The sequence below is a fragment of the Falco peregrinus genome, chromosome 1, assembly GCF_023634155.1.
Source record: "Falco peregrinus isolate bFalPer1 chromosome 1, bFalPer1.pri, whole genome shotgun sequence".
Taxonomy (NCBI): Eukaryota; Metazoa; Chordata; class Aves; order Falconiformes; family Falconidae; genus Falco; species Falco peregrinus.
Window position 1 is genome coordinate 28,265,850 of NC_073721.1, and position 18,623 is coordinate 28,284,472.

Consider the following 18,623-nt stretch of genomic DNA (forward strand, 5'->3'; position numbering starts at 1 on the left):
GAACAATGGCTGTTGTAATACCATATCTTACAAATTCTTCCATGTGTTCATTTTTTTTGAACGATGAATGTAAATATTAAAATGCCGTGATATTTTTAAACTTGGCTTTGGAATACTGGAGTGGCTCTGTGGGAAAATCATTTGTCCCTGGCTGTGTAACAATCACTTTCCACCAGTCAAAACTCTGGCTACAATCTGTTTCTAATTAATCAGGAAGACAAGACAGGGCGAGTCTTGTACTAAGACAATGTCATATGTAGTGGACTCACTGTAAAGCATGCCAAAGATGTGTTTAGTGCACTAAAAGGAACAGTCTAATCAGCTTAATGCCTCAGTCTTAAATTCTTTCAAAAAAACAACACACATTAAAAGCATAGAAAATAATCTGGGTACAGTGAAAACACATAATGTAATGTAAAATAACAACACCTAGGCCAAACCAGAATATTTCAAATTTTACCATAAAATTATCTAATTCTTCCAGAAGCCCTGCAGAGCACAAGACATTCAAAACCGTTGATGATCTAGCTGCTCATTCACAGCTAGGTCTTTTGACTATTCACCTGCAATAATTTTAGAGTTGATAGAGCCAAAATAGTTTTTACAGCTTGAAGAGTAAAAGATGTGATGCTCCAAAAGATAATGAAAATAGAGACATTTTTAAAAAATAGTTTGTGAAAGCTGCTGGTAATTTTTGGCCATCAATAGTTCTTAGCTGCTGAATAGAGCTCTCTCTTGCAAACCTTACTAACACAGATGGTTCAGCTAAAGTGAGGGGAAGCATTCATCTAGCAGCTATGTGCAGGCGCAGATCATAAGAAAGAAAAATGATTTACTTCAGAAAATGGGAGTAATGGAAAGTCTGTCCATGTTCACTTTTGTTTAGCTCTTGTTCCTTTTATTCCTGATGTGAGGAGCACTGTAGTGAGTTCTGTGTGTCATTGCTCCTTGGGGTGCTGGAAATAGAATAGGAATTGCTCCAGCCACAGAGCTTAGAAATGATAGTCAGAGAGTGTGTTTGTGAAAGAGGAGTTATGTCTGTTTATTATTCTGTCTTCTTTTGAAGAAGACCAGAGCTGTCCTATAGTCTCTTAAAATTAAACTCTTTTCAAGCTCTTTCCAGAAAAGTATTTCTGATTTTACTGTGAATATGACTAGAAGTCCAGGGTACTGTTTCTGTACTTCAAACAAAATAATGGCCTGTTATTTCTAGATGGAGAAAGCAGTGAAATAACCCGTAGGTTTGTTTAACGTCTGTTCGTGCTATAGCACAGCAGTGTTAGATAAAGCGATATTCTGAGTGCATGAATTTAGCTGAAGGGCTGATGTTATGCTGCAGATTAAAATCACAGATGACAGGAAGACCTACAGGTTGCTTTGTGCACCAGTGACAGTTAGAGATTGCAGCTGACTTTTACATATGAAGCAGTTCTTGTGAGTGGGTGGGCTTTCTGGGCAGAAAGTCTCCCAGGACCAAGATCTCACTTGGTAATCTGGCTCCGGATGTAAAAATGTTAGCCATTGGAAACTTAATCCAGCAAAGGCCTTTTTTTTCTCTTTTTCTTTCTAACCTTTCCATCTATGCAGCACATATCGTTTCCCTCCCATCCCTCAAGGTCTGCGTCCTTATCAGCAAAAGCCACAAAAAGGATTTGTTACAGATTTCTTTTGCAAGGTTTCTCATAACTGACATGAGCACGTGAACAACATATATCTTAATTAGACCACTTGGATCTCTTTTAGCTTTTGGTTTGCAATAACTTCCCCTGCTGCTGCACTGTGCCCAGAATTAGACTGTATGTTTTTTAGGGGTCAGAATTTGCGTAAAATTCCTAGCTGCATTGAATATAAAGATAGTTTTGCATTATGGGATTTTACTATTTGCCCCTCTACCTGTAATGCAAGGCACTTAGTCTGCCTTTGGGCTATAAAAGTGCGAATAATAATAGTAATTCACAGGGAAAAAGTAATTGTATCTGAAACGGGTAAGTAAAACCATAATAAAGTCTGCTGAGGCTAAACTAAATAGCATGAGTCATTTCTCAACAGGGACTATTTCTGTGATGGACGCTGAGCACGGGATGCTAGGGCCAAGAAAGCTCAGCACTGGACTCAGCATTGTGCAAGACAAGAAGAAAGTTTTACTAAATATACTGAGGTTAGAAAAAAAATAAAATAAAACTCAACAGAAAAAGAAAACCAAAACAAAACACCACCATCAAGTAACAAAACCCAATTGAGAGGAACGGTGACTGCTAGTTACCTTTCCTCAGGCATTCTCAGCTATGGCTGTGAATCACCAGTGGCCTCAGAAGTCCTTCTTGGAGGTTATTGAAAATATTTTGCTCACCTAGGGCTGGCTTTTTGGTTTTCAACTTGTAAACTCCGTTAAAATACAATAAAAATTGGAGGGAGTCTCTTCTCAGTGCTGTGATTCTGGCTGCCGAGAGCACAGCCAGCAGCCTGGAGGGGAGCAGGAGCAGAGGGGTCACACCAGGGGATGCCGGACAGCCCTGCTCCCAGAGGGATGCAAGGGCTCTGGCCTTGCTCCATGAGCTTTTTGGCAGGGACTTAGCTGCATGTGTTTGCTGCCTCTGAACAGCTTACCTGTTTCAAATAACTAATGGTATTAAGTGACAAGACCCTGTTCCAAGACAAAATATTTATGTCACTTAATATGTTTTATATACAATTCCTACAAATATTTTTATACTCTTGTTATAATTAGATACAAATATCATATTTTTTTTCTCAAAGTTAAAATTACTATGGTTTTATCAGAATTACATGAGCTTCTGATATACATGCAATGCTATTGGTTGAACTGGCTATTAAATTCATATAGAAGGTAAAGTTTTCATACACAGAAACACAATCTATACAATTTGTCAATTAAGGAATAGTAGGAACTGAGGGCTTCATTGTAAATGTACTACATTTTGCTATAAGAAACATGATGTAAGCTTAATTAAAAAAGCACTTATACCAAATTGTTTCACTTATAATATCTCCACCTGGTAATTACAGACATTGCAAACAAGCTAGAAATTTTCTAACCATAATGGACAGACTTGGATACTCCTGTTTCCATTTCTAGAGTACACAGATACCGTGGAAAGGAGTTTACCCAAACACAAAAGACTGGAATTGTTCCTTTTACTGACAGCCCTGTTGCCCCATTCTCTTCCAAGGACCTTCTGACCCCATGGCAACTACTATCTCCTCTCCCATGATTAATAAGTATATTTTCAGACTAGATAAAGATAACATTGACTCAGTTGCCTCACTCTTTGTAATCTAAACCACAGTTCATGGTAGCTGAAACACATACTTTGTATGTGACAACTCTAAGTATTTCATTTTTTTAAAATACTTTAAAACAACTCACGGAGCCCATTTTATGTTTCTGTACTTGAAAGAGGGATAGCGCGATCAAACAGGCAGCTATCTGAATAGCTAACAAGAACGTGAAAATGCAATACGAAGGAAACAACAGTCCCATAGAACTAATCCTGCCAAATAGCAGGAAAATCTAATGCTATACAAGACATTCACTATATTAAAAGTTTGCTGTGGTTTTCCAGGAATTGAACTGAGCATCTGTGGCTTGAATTTGTGGTTTGTATATGGACAACCAGTCCTCAAATAGCATTAACAGACAGTGTAGGGGAGGGGAGGTTGTTGGTAGGTTGTTATGGGTTTGAGGGGTGACTTTTAATGGATTTAACACATTTTTTATTTGGTCTCTTTTGTTAAGGGAATGGAATTGAGGAAGAGAAACAACATAGGAGGGTGGGCTGAACATGGAGAAATGTTGTTTTGTTCTTAGCTTTATTGTGCATTTTCTGTGGTCCTCAGGGCACAGATAGACTTTAGCAGGTCTGCTGTGACTGCCCAGGTGTATGTCCTTACACGGTAACAAATACAAGGCTATTTGAGATAGTGTAAAACCTGTTAAGGAGTAATAAACTGTGAGAGGTCTTATTTCCACCTACATTAACTATGCCCCTGTGTAAGCTAACTTGTTGGTTATGGTTGCCAAGTAGTGGGTTTATTACAGATCTTATGGATTTACAGCCACTTATCAGCATTAAAACAAGTTTATACAAGTCCTTGAAATTAACCTGATTTTTCAAATCTCAGTGGTATACTTAAAGTGTTTTTGTAAATTCATTAGGCTGTACTGGCAAGAGTCCTTTTATGTCTGATAATCTATTGTTTGTGTAAATAGAAAAGAGATTTCATTGCTTGTTTTTATTCTGCCCTTTAAAGCAGAAATAAAGGTAATCATTTTAGGAATTCTGAATTTACTCCCTGAAGCCCAAAGATATCCCACGATATGTTATCATAGACTTTCTTGAAAGTGGGAAAACCTAGATGTGATTCTAATATCTTCTCAGTAAGGTTTCTGAGCAACCACGCTAGGGATTCATTAATGCAAAAAGAAAAGATGTCTGCAATTATTCTGAAATTAAGTAGTCATGAGCGTTATAAATCGAAGTCAACTTTTCAGCATGAACCAACTGCACCTGTTCTTAAACACTGCACTTGCCTGGCAAACTGCTCTTTAAGCAGATTGTCAGTATCATTTTCAGGCTGCAGCTTGTATTCATCTGTAATAGTCCAGCTAAAGGCGAAAAGAAATGACATAACCCCTCAAGTCCTTCTTACATGCACACAGCAATTAATTACTTGAAGACTGATCATTGAGCTAGATTCCTTCAAGCCCCTTGTAACTAAACAGTGATCCTGTATCGTTCACAGAGTGCCTGTTGCAGACTCCTTCTCAGGAAGGTCGCATGGTGATGCCATTTGAAAAATCCACAGGCTAACAGGGTATTTCCTGTTAAATGAAATGATATTACAAACGTGATTAAGAACCAAACAACCTAAAGCCATCAAAATACTGGTCATTTAGAAAAATGAGAGATTAGGTCAATCTGCTTGAACTTTCAGTAATTTTTATTCCTGATTATGATGAGAGACTAAAAGGGAAAATTTGAAAGTCTAAATTATTTCATGAAGATCATGCATCTATGAAACCTACTGTAATTAGATATTCATGGCTAAAGTGTGTTAAACCTACAGATATGCAGATTCTGGGGGGGGAATGTCTTCAATTCATGTACCTTCATCTCTTAATGCAGGCTACCTGGATTTCCCAATCCATTAGCAAATGTCACTACATTATTGCTTATCCTTTGGAAGTTCCAAAGGCTAAATCCAAGGCATTAATGTGAAATGTTGCCTTGATGATATTTCTGCCAGTCTGAGCAGATCCAAGAAATGGAATGATTTCATATGTTTCAAGCTGAAGTAGGCAGGCACATGCATCTCCTCTAGATGCTCAGTTATAAAGCTTTTGCTTTATATTCAGTTATACATGAATGGTTACCCAAATGTTACTTCTCAGTGTCTGTCAAGGTTGAAAAAATGCCTTGCAGCCTTAATTTCCTCAGTGAGTTCACTAGTGGATTAATTAACATTTGGAGACTAACAGAGACATTTAGCAGTGAAACACAATATTGGGGTAAAAAAACCCAGTTATTCATTTCAGCACAGAGGCAAAGAATGACTGAGAACTTGAGTACATAAGCATGTTAAATAATATTTCTACCACTACTAACGAAATTGGGTAAAAGATAGACACAAGAGAAGAGTTTCAGAAACAGTGGGGTGTGTGGCACTAACTCACAATGTCAATGCTTTTGTGCACACAGTAATTAAAAAGTCATAAACCAAGGTCTATGAAGATTTCTGTTGAGAACATTTCACATTAAGTAGTGTATTTTGGAAATAAATTCAGAGTAAGCCATGCATGGAAGTTTTTGGGGCATGCAGAAAGCTTTACTGTATGGCTCTTCCCATGTCAGTCTGCACATGGGCAAAAAGGGTGCTAAGTCTGCCTATGCAAGAAAAATCTTATTATGCCAAAGGCTTTATCCGTTGTCTTTAGATGCAATTAGTATGTGTTCCTCACTTTCCTAATCTTACAAACTTAGTTACTATGAAAATCTTCTTTAGTACAGAAAGTGTTCTGCAACCGTCACTCCTGGTTGCCATCACTTGTAACTCAATAAGCAAATTGCAAGAAGTGAAAAAAGTATCTCCTTTTGTACTGAGGGCAATTGAAATTTATCTTCTCAAATCACTATTAGCCATCTGGAAAACAAGTGAATTTTGATCAGATCTGTCAATAAGAAATATTTAGTAACATCTCTTTGTTGCAGGCATGTTTTGGACCTTAAACTCAAGAACTTTAAGCGAGAGCTTGCTCATTCACTTCAACGTACTCCTTCCTCATAGGTAATTTTCTTGGAGGCTTGAGAGTCTGATGAAACTTTAATTGAAGTCAAACAAAGATTTTCATTATCTCCATTGGAAATTCAATCAGGTACTTGGTCTGCAAATAACATATATCAAGACGTAATCAGTTGTATTTTTCTTTACATTACTATTTACCATATGTCCTATGACTCATTTTTAAATAACTTTTATGAGAAACAATATTTGCAAAGATTGTGATATTATAAACAGACTATTGGCTTTTTTCTGGAGTGTTATTGAACTCAGTGGTTTTCAATAAAGATTATGATCTATATTGGCCCAGTAAATACACTGAGTTACATACGTTAGAAGATTATTTAAGTAGTATGCGGTGAACACCCTATAGGAATGGTCTCATCATTAACACCAAGATGGGTTACAAAGATTTAAATGCTTATCTTGCTATACACCAAATACATACACACAAGCAAATAAGAACAGTGACATATCTTAGTGGTCCAAACCCTTCCTTAGGCAGACTTTGCTGCAAATCCACCCTTTTTCCTCCTCAACTCTATGTAACATGCTGGGCACATTACCATTTCTCCCCATTAAAAAAAAAAAAAAAAGAAAAGAAAAAAAGAAAAAAGAAAGAATTCCTGCACCCAATGAGAGAACAAGAATTAAATTCTTACCTTTAATAGCTCACTGATATTTGGAAACTTCATTCATGAACAGCTGGAGGAAGCATGTCCTGTGCCTCATATGGCACATGAGGGACAGAGGGAAGGCAAATGCATATGTGAGATTTAGGACAATAAATCTCCATTACATGGGTCCTTCATTGGCAGAAGGGCACCAAGCAGCTGCATCAATCCAAGCAGTCCTTACCCACACTGCAGCACCAACCTGACCTCAGGTGCAAGGGACAACTAAGCCTATGATGCCATCTTCAGAAACAAGAAATACCCGAAGAAGGAAAATAAGAAAGTAGTTTATGGGTATAATGGCAAAACAATACTACTTTCTTTCCTGTTAAAAGGAAATTTAAATTTATGCTAGTCAGTGTAAGAAATCCCCAAATCAAATTCATATCCACCTCTGCATAGCAAAGGATACTGTACCTCTCCTTGTCCCTATTACCACTGTTTGCAATCTGGACACCAGCACAGAGAGAGCCAGAGGTAGCATTCTTGGGAAACATCTATCCTAGTCAACTGGGCTAGTTGACTACTGCAGCACTTTTCCTGACTAATAAGCTAGCTGCAGTGTAGTATGCATATCCCTCCAAACTGCACCTACTAAATGGGATCAATCACATACAATCCCTGGTTGTTTTGTTTAATACTGCCAAATCATTAACAAAACAAAATATTGAACTATCATGTATTCCAGGTCAATATTGAAATTCAGAGAAAGTGCATTTGGAAGAAAAAATACAGATCCATTAACCACAAGCAGCATAAACAAAATTATAAATCAGTAAGATCGGGATCCCTACAGCAACATCTTTCTGAGCTTTTCGCCAAGGCTCACAGAGTTGCAGGATGTCTGATGGAGAAGTAGCATTAAATGAATGCTGCAACACAGATAAATAAAATACAATTACCCATCTAAAAGTTCAGATATGTTTTTCCCCTTTAAAAGTATTGGGTTTATATATATATACACAAACATATATCTTGGCTCCACATTTCTTAATCTCTTCATTCTGTGTTATCCCCCCACTTCTTTGCTTTACCCAGGCAGGCAAAATTTCAAGGAGAGAAAGGGAGTGCACAACTCAGTCACGCACATCACAGGTATCCCTTCAATATCTTTTCACAGACCTTTGCTTAGATGTTAGCTGGAAGTTTTTGGGTCCTGCTTCACACCCAATTAAAACTAATTACAGTCTTTCCATTGATAGGGGTGGGGAGGAAGGTTATCCTTCATTCTAATGGTTCATTTTCGGAAGCATCCAACTTATATGCAACTCATATATCAGGAAAGAAAAAAGGAAGAAGAAGGAGTTGTAGAAGGTTAGCCTATATGAAGATGTTTAAGAAAAAGCCTTTTTGCCATTTGTGCAAAGATTAAGTGTGGCTCAATCGCCACATCATAATTTTGTAGGTCTTCAACAGTGATAACAGCTGAATCTCTTCTTTTTAATCCCTTTAAATCCTAAGGCTCTACTTTCCAGAAACATTATTGTTATTAGATACTGGTTTTACTAGTAAATGAAAACAAGTTAGCATTTTACTTCTTTCACCTGGCAATAGATTCAGTTCTCTCACTGGCAAGATTTCAGGAGAAATACTTCCATATGGACAGCAAGTATATTTTAAACTCACATTACTGTTCATCTTTGAGCAAAGCATCTAAGCACAGAAATCAACCTTCAGTCCTCTACTTAGACAAAATTCCCAAAGTGCATCACATAGAGGTTTTTAAGTCTTTGGAAAGTCAATGTTAAAGATAGAGACCTTAAACAGATTTCAAATGTGAAAAAAGGACATACGTATTGTTAAAAACAGGGCTGTTAAAAAGTCTTTACAGATCAAATATCTTACTTGATGAAGAGATTCCCAAAACAATCCTATGAATAGCTGAAATTGCTGTGTCAGTATAGGGCAGGATTTTGCAAACCTTTCTTCAGTCATTTATTCCTTATCTGCCAGCTGTGATAATTCTGTAAAGGATTGAATTCACGTGGTACTGAATAGTTCTCTGTCCTGTAGAGATGTCTGTGGGTTATCTGAAGCAATACTATTATAGTCGTTGCAATGAGGAAATAACTTTGTGGTTCTTTATACATAAATGAATTTTAGCTATAAAATATTCATTGTATTTTTTGTTGTTGTTGGAGAAAAGAAAATCAACTTGTACAAATGCCTGTTTTAAATCAAACCCCAACTCCTGCTGTTTTTAAAGTTTCATTTTCTTATGTTTAAAAAATCTGAGATGCATCCCCACAGACTCTACCAACAAGGGGCAAAGGGTGCAGGATTAGTCATATATTCTTTGCTTTAGTTTTATTGCAGAAATCCATGCTGATTTTTTAAAATATATTCTGAAGCCTATTCAAGGATTTCTCTAGTTGTCTTGCTTGTACTTTCCTGAGAGGTCCAAAATCTCCCTAGTAAGTCCTCATGCTGGCTACTCGAAGGAGCAGGATACTTTCTAGCTGCTCTGCTGGTACCCTAGCAGCAGTAAAGTGGTAGTCACTCAAAACTGAGTGATTAGGGATTGGTCCAAAAGTTGAGTCCATGAAATAAAAATAGCAGTGATCTTTTTTTTATGTAAAATCATTGCCAATCAATGCAGGTAAGTTGACTTAGTAACAGCTTTCAGACCATGGATCTTTATGAAAGGTAAAATATGTAGTAGTGAACAATAAAAGCTACAAAAAATTATGTGAGGTTAAATCATTAGCTGAATAGCAGTAGGCAATAAACAGAGATCTACACTTGCACATGTAATCAGGTCAGGTTTTCAGGAGCAGCCAAAAGAAGAATACCAGCAACTCATGTGAATGTTTAAGAATATGCACAGCCATGGCAGTTTACAGCTTGCTGCTCCCTCAGATATTGGGGCCAGAGGAGCAGCTATTCACAGCTCATTTGCTAGCTCTGAAAGTGCTGGTGGAGGTAGAGACAAACCAAGGCATAAATATTGAATATAAATTCTTTGTTCTGACCTATAAAAAACAGCCCGTTGTCCTTAGATATTTTCAGTAGTGGAATAATTCAGCTCGTTCTTTGCAGGCTGAGGCATCAAATGGAAAAAATGCTAAGATGACTTCTTGTGAAAAGCAATTATCTTTTTCCACTGAACTAGAAAAACTACATGGGGTTATTTCAGACATTTTATTTAAATTTGCCTTAAAAACAAGGTAGTATTTTATTGCAAAAGAGTTTGCAGATAATTGTTTTATGTGGTATACTCACGTTTGTTGGCCTTCCACATCCAAAAAGCTGTGATTCAGAGCTCACAGTGATAAACTGAGTCTGTCTGCTTTTTGTTAACACTGTTTTCTACTAAGAAATATTTCAAATATGAACAGATATCTTCGCCATCTAACTTTTGGCATGTGCCTTCACTTGCCCTAATAGTAAAAGTCATCACAGAGTCAAAGAAATGAGGACTGAAAGACTCCCCAAAAGCCCAGCGCTCCTTCCTTTACCCTAGTCCAGAAGACTTGGATGCCCAAAGTCCAACTAGAAAATCTGTTCTCTTATTTTAAGAGTAACATGTAGCTGCTGATAGCAGTTTGCTTTATTAGCCCAAGGACTTTTATGTGAAATGTTAGTAAGTGGGGAGGTTCTGGCTGAAAAGCACACCAAAAGAGATGGGTCTAGCACTAAAGTCTCAGAAAATCTCAATCCAGTGCTCTGTGAGGCTGTAGTGCTCCTTATGCTGGTTTGTCAGTGGGAAGTAAAATCTATTGAAAATCAAACCTTCAAACTCTTCCTTTGTTCAGCCTACATCTCATCAAATGCAAAAGCAGTCAGACAGGGAAATTGTGGTGTTCTGGGATAGGACTGTCTATCCCTTTCTTTACCACAGTAGCCCCATTTTGGGTGGAAACTTATCTTGGAAATAGGTGAAATAGATTGATACCTTCCAAAGTGTCATCTTAAGGGGCTCTCATCACTCCTCTGCCAGTTTTCTTCCAGGCATTTAGAAACTGAGTGATCATTGCTAACATCATTATAATTCCTTAGCTGAAACTGAGTTTGCTAGGCAGCAATGGAAGCAGTGTGTTACCAGCTCTGAAGTCATGCTATACACACATTCGTATTAGCAATACTTGCTAGATCTTAAGGGCAAAACTCAGTTCTGCTGTCTGCAATGCAGTATTTTAGCTGCAGTGCAGATCACTTGTATCTATACTCCGTGTCCAAGTCTTGGAGAGGTCAGCTATGATTTTCTGAACATCCCTCTGCAATTGCTTTCCACATTCTAGTGTCTCTTTCACAATTGGTGTGATTAAAGGGTAGGTTTTATCTATCTCTGCTAGCTTATTGCTGACCTGATGTCTCAGTTCCTGCTTTTTCCTATGACTTTTTAATGCACCCACGTTGATGACCCTTCCAGACACTCTACCAGCCTAAGTAGCTACAAGGGCGACCTACAGTCTCTGACCTCCCTTCTTCAATATGTAGTGGATATCCAATAATTCAAGTTTTATTCTCTGATATGCCTTTGAGTCCCTCTTTATACAATCCATGAGACCGAAAATGAGCTTCTCTCCTGACAGCTGGGACAGTGCTGCCCAGCTACATGTTCCTTCATTTTTAACCTGTCATGTTGAGGAGTGCAGGAACAGCAAGAACCTGGAATGAAAATTGTTAGAATAGCAGTGACAGGTTACCTCCTTGTAATATGGTACTCTCATACAAACATTTCATAAGAAAAATGGTCTTGTTTTCCTGTTTTCTCATTTTTATTTCTTCCCTTTCTTCTAAATAATGAAAGCATAAACCCACATCTAAAATGGTGGAAGACAGGTTTCCTTATTCGGAGTTCCGGCAAACGTCAACTCTTCTCCCACAAATGTAAACAGACTTAGTGAGGCAGGGACTCTACTTTATCTTCTGCTTGCTTTCTTAACTCTCTCCCAAAAGGCCACCCTGATGAGTAGCTCCTTTCTGCATGTGGACCTGCAGGAGTTCTGTTTATTACTTGGTGTGATTTTTGACCTGACCATTGATGCACATAATTGAAAAGCAGTGTCTTAAGTGCAGAAGAAACCAACCCTTAAAATCATGCTTTTTCAAGAAACATTTGTACGGATATATGTAGAGACATACACAGATACATCTGCACATGCACAGAAAGTGAGAACCCCTTTACAATCCATTTCAATCACTGCTGTTGAATACAAGAGGCATGCCTCCCTGGCTCCAGGCACTCTTTGTATGTGCCTGTAAAAGATGGCTACACTGTACTTTATACAAGTGTAAGTATTGCTAGAAAAAGTGAAATAGTGGGGAATCAGAGTCAGGGAGGTTTCTTCCATGAGCAAGCTGGACTGGAACTAAATGCTGCATTGCACCAACTAGAAGAGGGTGCCTTCCTTCTGCCTGCATTTACCTTCTGCTACACCACTTCAGACAAGAAAACCAAGTCTGCAAACATCTAGGATTATAGCCGTGACTTACTCCTGTATTCTAGTGCTGTGTGCACAGCAAAATTCCATCACCTTAAAAGACTGGCCCTCCAAAAACTGGAGAAACTACACACATATATCAACTAACTTCTGAAAGGCTGATTTTTATCCATGACATCAGCACTGCTTTAATAAAACTTATGAAATGTCAGGTATTTTCTGATGCACCACACTCCCTGAAGTGAACTCTGTGCTCGAATGCTTCACTAAAAAAATCATTATTGGCAGCACTAAGTTTTCATTAAATTCTTCTCTAAAGATCAATTAATCAATTGCTTGTGAATATTTAGATATGTGAGATAGTTCAATAACTGGAAATTGATCACTGAAGCTATATATTATCATTTCCTTTTCATGTCTGGATAAAAATGCAAGTGATATTGAAATGAATTGCTGCCCTTGCAGTTTTTAAAGTTTTTCATAGCAGTCAGTCATGGGTGCTAGGCATTCAGTTCCTGTAAATATTAATGTCACCAGAGTGTGACTCTATGAGAACATAAACATAACACAGAAAACAGTGTGAGCTCAAACAGCAAATTCATTGTGGAATGACTCATGTTAATATTACAGAAAGCTGCCTAAACAGTATAGAAAGCTCTAGAATCAAGGATTTGAGCCTGTATTTTACACATGGTGCAGTATGAAGGGCAATCTATTTAGTGGAAAATCCAATAAAATATTTTACAAAAAGACATTTTATTAATCCCAACAAAGAGAGAAGAAAATTCTACAGGCTTCCACCAAAATGTTCAAAACAAAACCAAAAGAGCATGAGCTGAGAGCACCCTCTTCTGATCATTATTTTGTTTTTCAGGTTCTAGATGAAATGTCTTCTGTGTGTGTTGTACAATTCCAGTGATCTGCTCTTTAATCGGGATTACAAATACATAACCTTCTGAGGAGATGGATACAGTACATTTGTTTCAGCTACAAGCTAGCATTTTTACTTTGGTTGTTCTTTCCTACAAAGGTGAAGCCACTTCTTTCAGTAACTCTTTCACCTTGTATGTTCCAGTTTGACTTCCATGAGGCCACCCAGGGCCAGAGGTGAAGGAGGCAGGCTGATTTTTATTTAGCTCATGTTACCAAGAAAGATTTAAATTCAGCTGGAAAAAAATGCTGGTCTAATACTACAAGAGTGTATTTACAATGATGAAAGGAAGAAAGGGGGGGGGGAGAATGTGAGCAAGAGCAAGATTAGGGACATAAGTATTTTTTCTATAGTTATAGCAGCATCATTTGTACAATGTTCTCACACAGGCCAAGCTGAAGACATAAATTCTAACTCCCACTGTAATTCAGAAAAACAGCAGAGACCAGTGCCTCTGCCCTTTACCTCACTTCCAGTCTCTGAGGAGCAGAGAAGTAGTTCATGAATATTAGAGCTAATGATGGCTGATTTTCTCCAGATTTGCGTTTCGGTGTTGATTGACTCTCATGTTGGGAAGACGTAAATTGTGACTGAAGCTTGTTCTGCATTTGAGGCACTTAGATGTGCTGTCCTCAGTGTGTGTTCTCTGGGATCTAAAAAGGCTCAGGCTCATGCCCGAGTGTTTTTCTCAGTGGGTAGCAGTCAGATGTCTCTCTGACCTGGACATCTATTTTCATAAACCTTGTAGGAACAGCCTCTCTCTGAGATTACTATTCTTTTATCCTATTTCATAAAAATGCAACAATTGGTCAAAAAAACTCGGTAGCATGGACTAACGGGCAGATATATTGATACATCTCACCTAATGCACACTTCACGCTATTTAAAACTCTGAAGTTTTTCACTAGAGAGCCCTTGACAGGCAAAGGTGTAGAGGTTTCCCTTGCTATAGGTAGTGATTCAAATCAGAAATGAAACCCAGACAAGAGGAACCAGGAGCCATGACCAAGTCTCCCACACTGCAGATGAGGCAGTACATTTTGGGGTGAGTGATCCTATTTTTCAGCAAAGGAGGCTTATGTACCAGCAAGCTCTCTCAGCATCACACACATTGAAAAGCAGTAGAAATGCTATTGGAAGATACAGGCACAGTCCTATCATGTGATAGGGAAGCCAGGGTAGAGAGAGCCAGCACAGAGATAAGGGGGTCATGGAAACTAACAGAGCAATTTAGATCTGAGAAAGTGGATGCACTATTCACCGGATACACTCAACCACACTGGATTGCCAGATGAGGCTTGTCCTTGTCAAAATATAATAAATTAGCTTCTTCAGCCCTCTCTACATTTAAGGTTCTGGCATGAACCATTTTAGACAAACATAGATTGATGGCTGCAGTGTACACAGGAATGACACAGGACCAGGATGATGCTGAAATATCATTAAAATTGATGATCTGATCTTGTCCCTCTGTCATCTTTAGTACAGCATGGCAGTGCATCTGGAAACCTGACATTAGCACAGAACAATGTACAGCCTTCTGGGAAGAGTAACGCTAGACCTAGAATACAGGCATCTGCAGAGATGCAAAAAATACAGAAACAAATTTTGATTCAGCTGGTAAAGAGCTGCATGGTAATTCAGGTAATCTGACAGGAGAGAAATCCAACTCAGGCCATTATGTGCACTTGCTACAGAAACAATCTAAAGCTGGGTTATAGAAACAAAGGTTCAGATACCATCCAAAGACTTTTAAGGCAATGTGTGGCAACCCAAGGCAAATGCAACTTTGAAAATATTGGCCCAGAAGCAGGAAGTTAGGAATTGGAGTTTTAGGAAAGTAAGGTAGAAATAAAAGATTTGGCTCTTCTTCCTTTTGGGCTCTTATAGTATCTTTGGTTGGAGGTGCATAGTGGGACTGGTGAACCACAAAAAACCTTTACCACTACAGCTGCTGTATTACCTTATTTTCCAAAACTTGAGTGAGGCTTTGCCTGGCAGCTGGAATGTGCTGGAAAGGAGAGTCACAGAGCAAGGGGTTTGCATTTCTGAGTATAGTCATTTCTTCCACCTGAAATAAGACACTAGAACCTGTGACCATATGTAGTTTGAAATGGTGCAGGATCAGCCATGTAGCTGGCATCCGTACAGAATCCTCTGTGGAAATGTATGGAAATCTCCAGAGTTATCAGTTCTTATTATCAGGCTTCATAATATGTAGACCAGCAGTGCATGAAAAGGTTGTTCAGTAGGATTAAAACTATCCTGGAGCATAGGAAGCCTCAGACTTCAAAGTTTTTCGCTCTTTGCATATCATACTTCAGGTTTTTTCTTTTAAATAAAAAAAATAAATGGCAAGGATCTCTGAATCTTTCATTATGAAAAAAACACAAAAGTACTAGGAATGATACTTGAGCACAACACTTATACAAAGATGATAAAGAGTGATGGGGAAAGATGATAAAATGGTGCTCAGTCTCTTACTCATCTTTCTGGGAAAGGAGTTGAGAACAAGGTTCAATTTATATTTAGCTACTTAGAAAATTTCTTCAGACTTTAATCTGCTGTATTATTATTTTGAAGATTGTGCCATTTTGAAAGGTCAAGACTGTCAGTTCTTCTGTTCTCAGAAATGCACCAAAGGGTTGCCAAGGTAAGCCTTATAAAACTACAGTGAAGATTGGACCAGATCCCTGTGGCCAACTCATACACTTATAATGTAGGGCTTTTTCTACAGGTCTTCTTTTGTTCACAAGGGTGGAAAAATACCACAGAAAAGGACAGTTTTATTCATTAGATACCATCAGAAGCGTACTGCTGTGAATGGAAAGCACTTTGATTAGGACTGAATTAGCTACATGCATAACATAGCTCAGCATATGAGTCTAACGGACTAACATTTAAACGCATGTAATTGAACGGATGGTTCCCTCAGAAGAGACTAATCCAGTGTTACGTGATTCTTGTTCACCTTGTAGTGGCAGTCATCCAATGCAGGTGCTCAAAAAAACAAAACTGGAAGTGGACTGAAATGAACTGGCTCCTAAAGAAACTGGAACATAGAAAAAGAAGAGACAATCCCTTCTCCTGCATCTTTCAAGACTGCATCAGCTGGTGTAATGCTAGCTTTCCTCACGCTGGCAAATCTCACAAGTTTGTTACAGTTTCTGAAATGCAATGAATGTTGTCTGTAGCAACATCATTAGCATCAGCATGAGGGCCAGGGGCATACAAGCTGAGAATGTTAATATGGAATTCAGGTTTGATATGCATTTTATATTCTCATGTTAATTTTTTTCTAATTTTGCCAGCTTGTTCTGCTTCCAAAGCAGCCAAGCCCCAGCCAGAGCCAGAGCTGCTATTCTGGATCCATTCCTGACCTGCCTTTAAAGCAGAAAAATTATATTCCTCTCCTTTCTGAGAAACAGATAACCCTGGTATCAAATTATTTTACTAAGTTTCAAATTTACCTGCTATAGCAAGGGAAGTAACAGTAGTGCAGCTGTTTGTGTATTAACACAGATGAAGTTATCCAGTGGTTAAATCTGGATTAAATTTAAATTCAGAGCAGAGTTTGAAAATGAATTAGGGTTATGGTTTCTCTGCATATGTGATGGTGCTAAAATCTTATGGGGTGTTTTTTCTTCTAAAGTTTTGGCAGTGTTTGATCTAGAATGGGAAAATAGGGTCCATTTCAATTTGGAAAGAAACCCAGGACCCAAATTATATGAGTAAACTCACATCAAGAGACACACACACACACACACACCCCCAAATACTCCCTTATCCTTCTCTTTCTGAGGGTGGAAAGTTTGACTGTCAGATGGAACTGGGGAAGAAAGATGTCTCCAGATGGAAATTGATGAAAAGCTGAATTTGGCAATATTATTATAGCGGACCCCTGGTTTTACTTATAAAATTATTTAACAAGTAATGGAAAATTCATTACAGACTTCAAAATCATATCAAGCTTACCTGCTTTAAGTGCTGTCAAGCTCCGACTTCTCTACAGCAAGCAGAATCCATGCCAGTCCAACTCTCCAGCTGAGATAGCTTGCTCTTGCAGCAACCTGCTTGATCAGCCCAGAAGACTTCCAACACTCAGTTTCCCACCATTTCAAGAAACCCTGTTTAGAGGGAAACTTTTCCAAAAGATTTGAAGTGGCTTTTAAAATTAATTTGATCCTGGTGTCTGTTATCAGTGTGCCAGTGAATTACCTGGGAACATTTATTTAGGATTCCTAAATATTTATAGGAAAACTGTTGGTATGGCCACTACTCTGCCTGCCTTGAGATACTGAGATGCTGTAATACTTGGATTTGGAACATCATAACCTGCAGGACAAAAACCTTGACATAAGGATTAAAAAATCAGGCTTAAAACACAAGCTACTTTGCAGAATATGTATATGATTTCAGTGGCTAAAATGATAGAAACAGCACTCTGGGTTTGAGAAGCCTGAACTTCAGTGTGAAAAATGGAAGTCCTCAACGGTCCACCTTTCAGTGCTGTTTTGTCTGATTTTAATTAGTATGTCACTACAAACATGACCCACTTACTACAGTACAAATGTCAGCTTGTAATATGTTTTCCCTAGAGTATTCCTTAACTAGCATTTGCCATTTACATTTGCTCATTCAATCATGAAGAGTAGTTAATTAGCTCCATCTACTGCTGCATGGAGTGAACTGTATGCAGCAGCGCCAGCTCAGCACTTGCAGCAGAGGTGTTTCAGGCACTCTGCTGCACCACCCCACTGGCAAATGCTGTTAACAGAAAGCAGATTTGCATCTTTCTGTTTCTTCTTCTGTCACCAGCTTTACTGTTGTGTAGGTTTTCTTAAATCCCTAACCTTTTTGGTAATTTCTTTTTGAATTGCAGGGTGACAACGTGGGGCATCTTTTTTTTTTTAATACATTTTCCCATGCCAAAAGACATAACAGCTCTCTTAAAACAATTAGCACAAACAATGAAGGGACTTGCAAGGAAGGAAATGGAGCTATTTAAGTTACCGCTGCACTGATAATAAAGGCGGCCACTGCTGAAAATAAATACTCAGACCAACAGATGGATGCCCTTATCTTATGCTTGCCATATGTGTTGACTGGAGTATTCGGATGGAGTATTTAGTTGTTTATCTTTTTAAAAAAATGTTCTGATATTAATTTTAAATGCCTTCTTAGTTTATGAGAGAGCTAATGAATGCCTGTTCTAAAATGTCATCTTAGTATTTCCCTTTTAATTTAGGTGGAATATCTCAAACACTCTCAAAACATCCCAACTAGCATCCTAATAAGTAGGCTGCATGAGATGCTTACCTACAACGTATC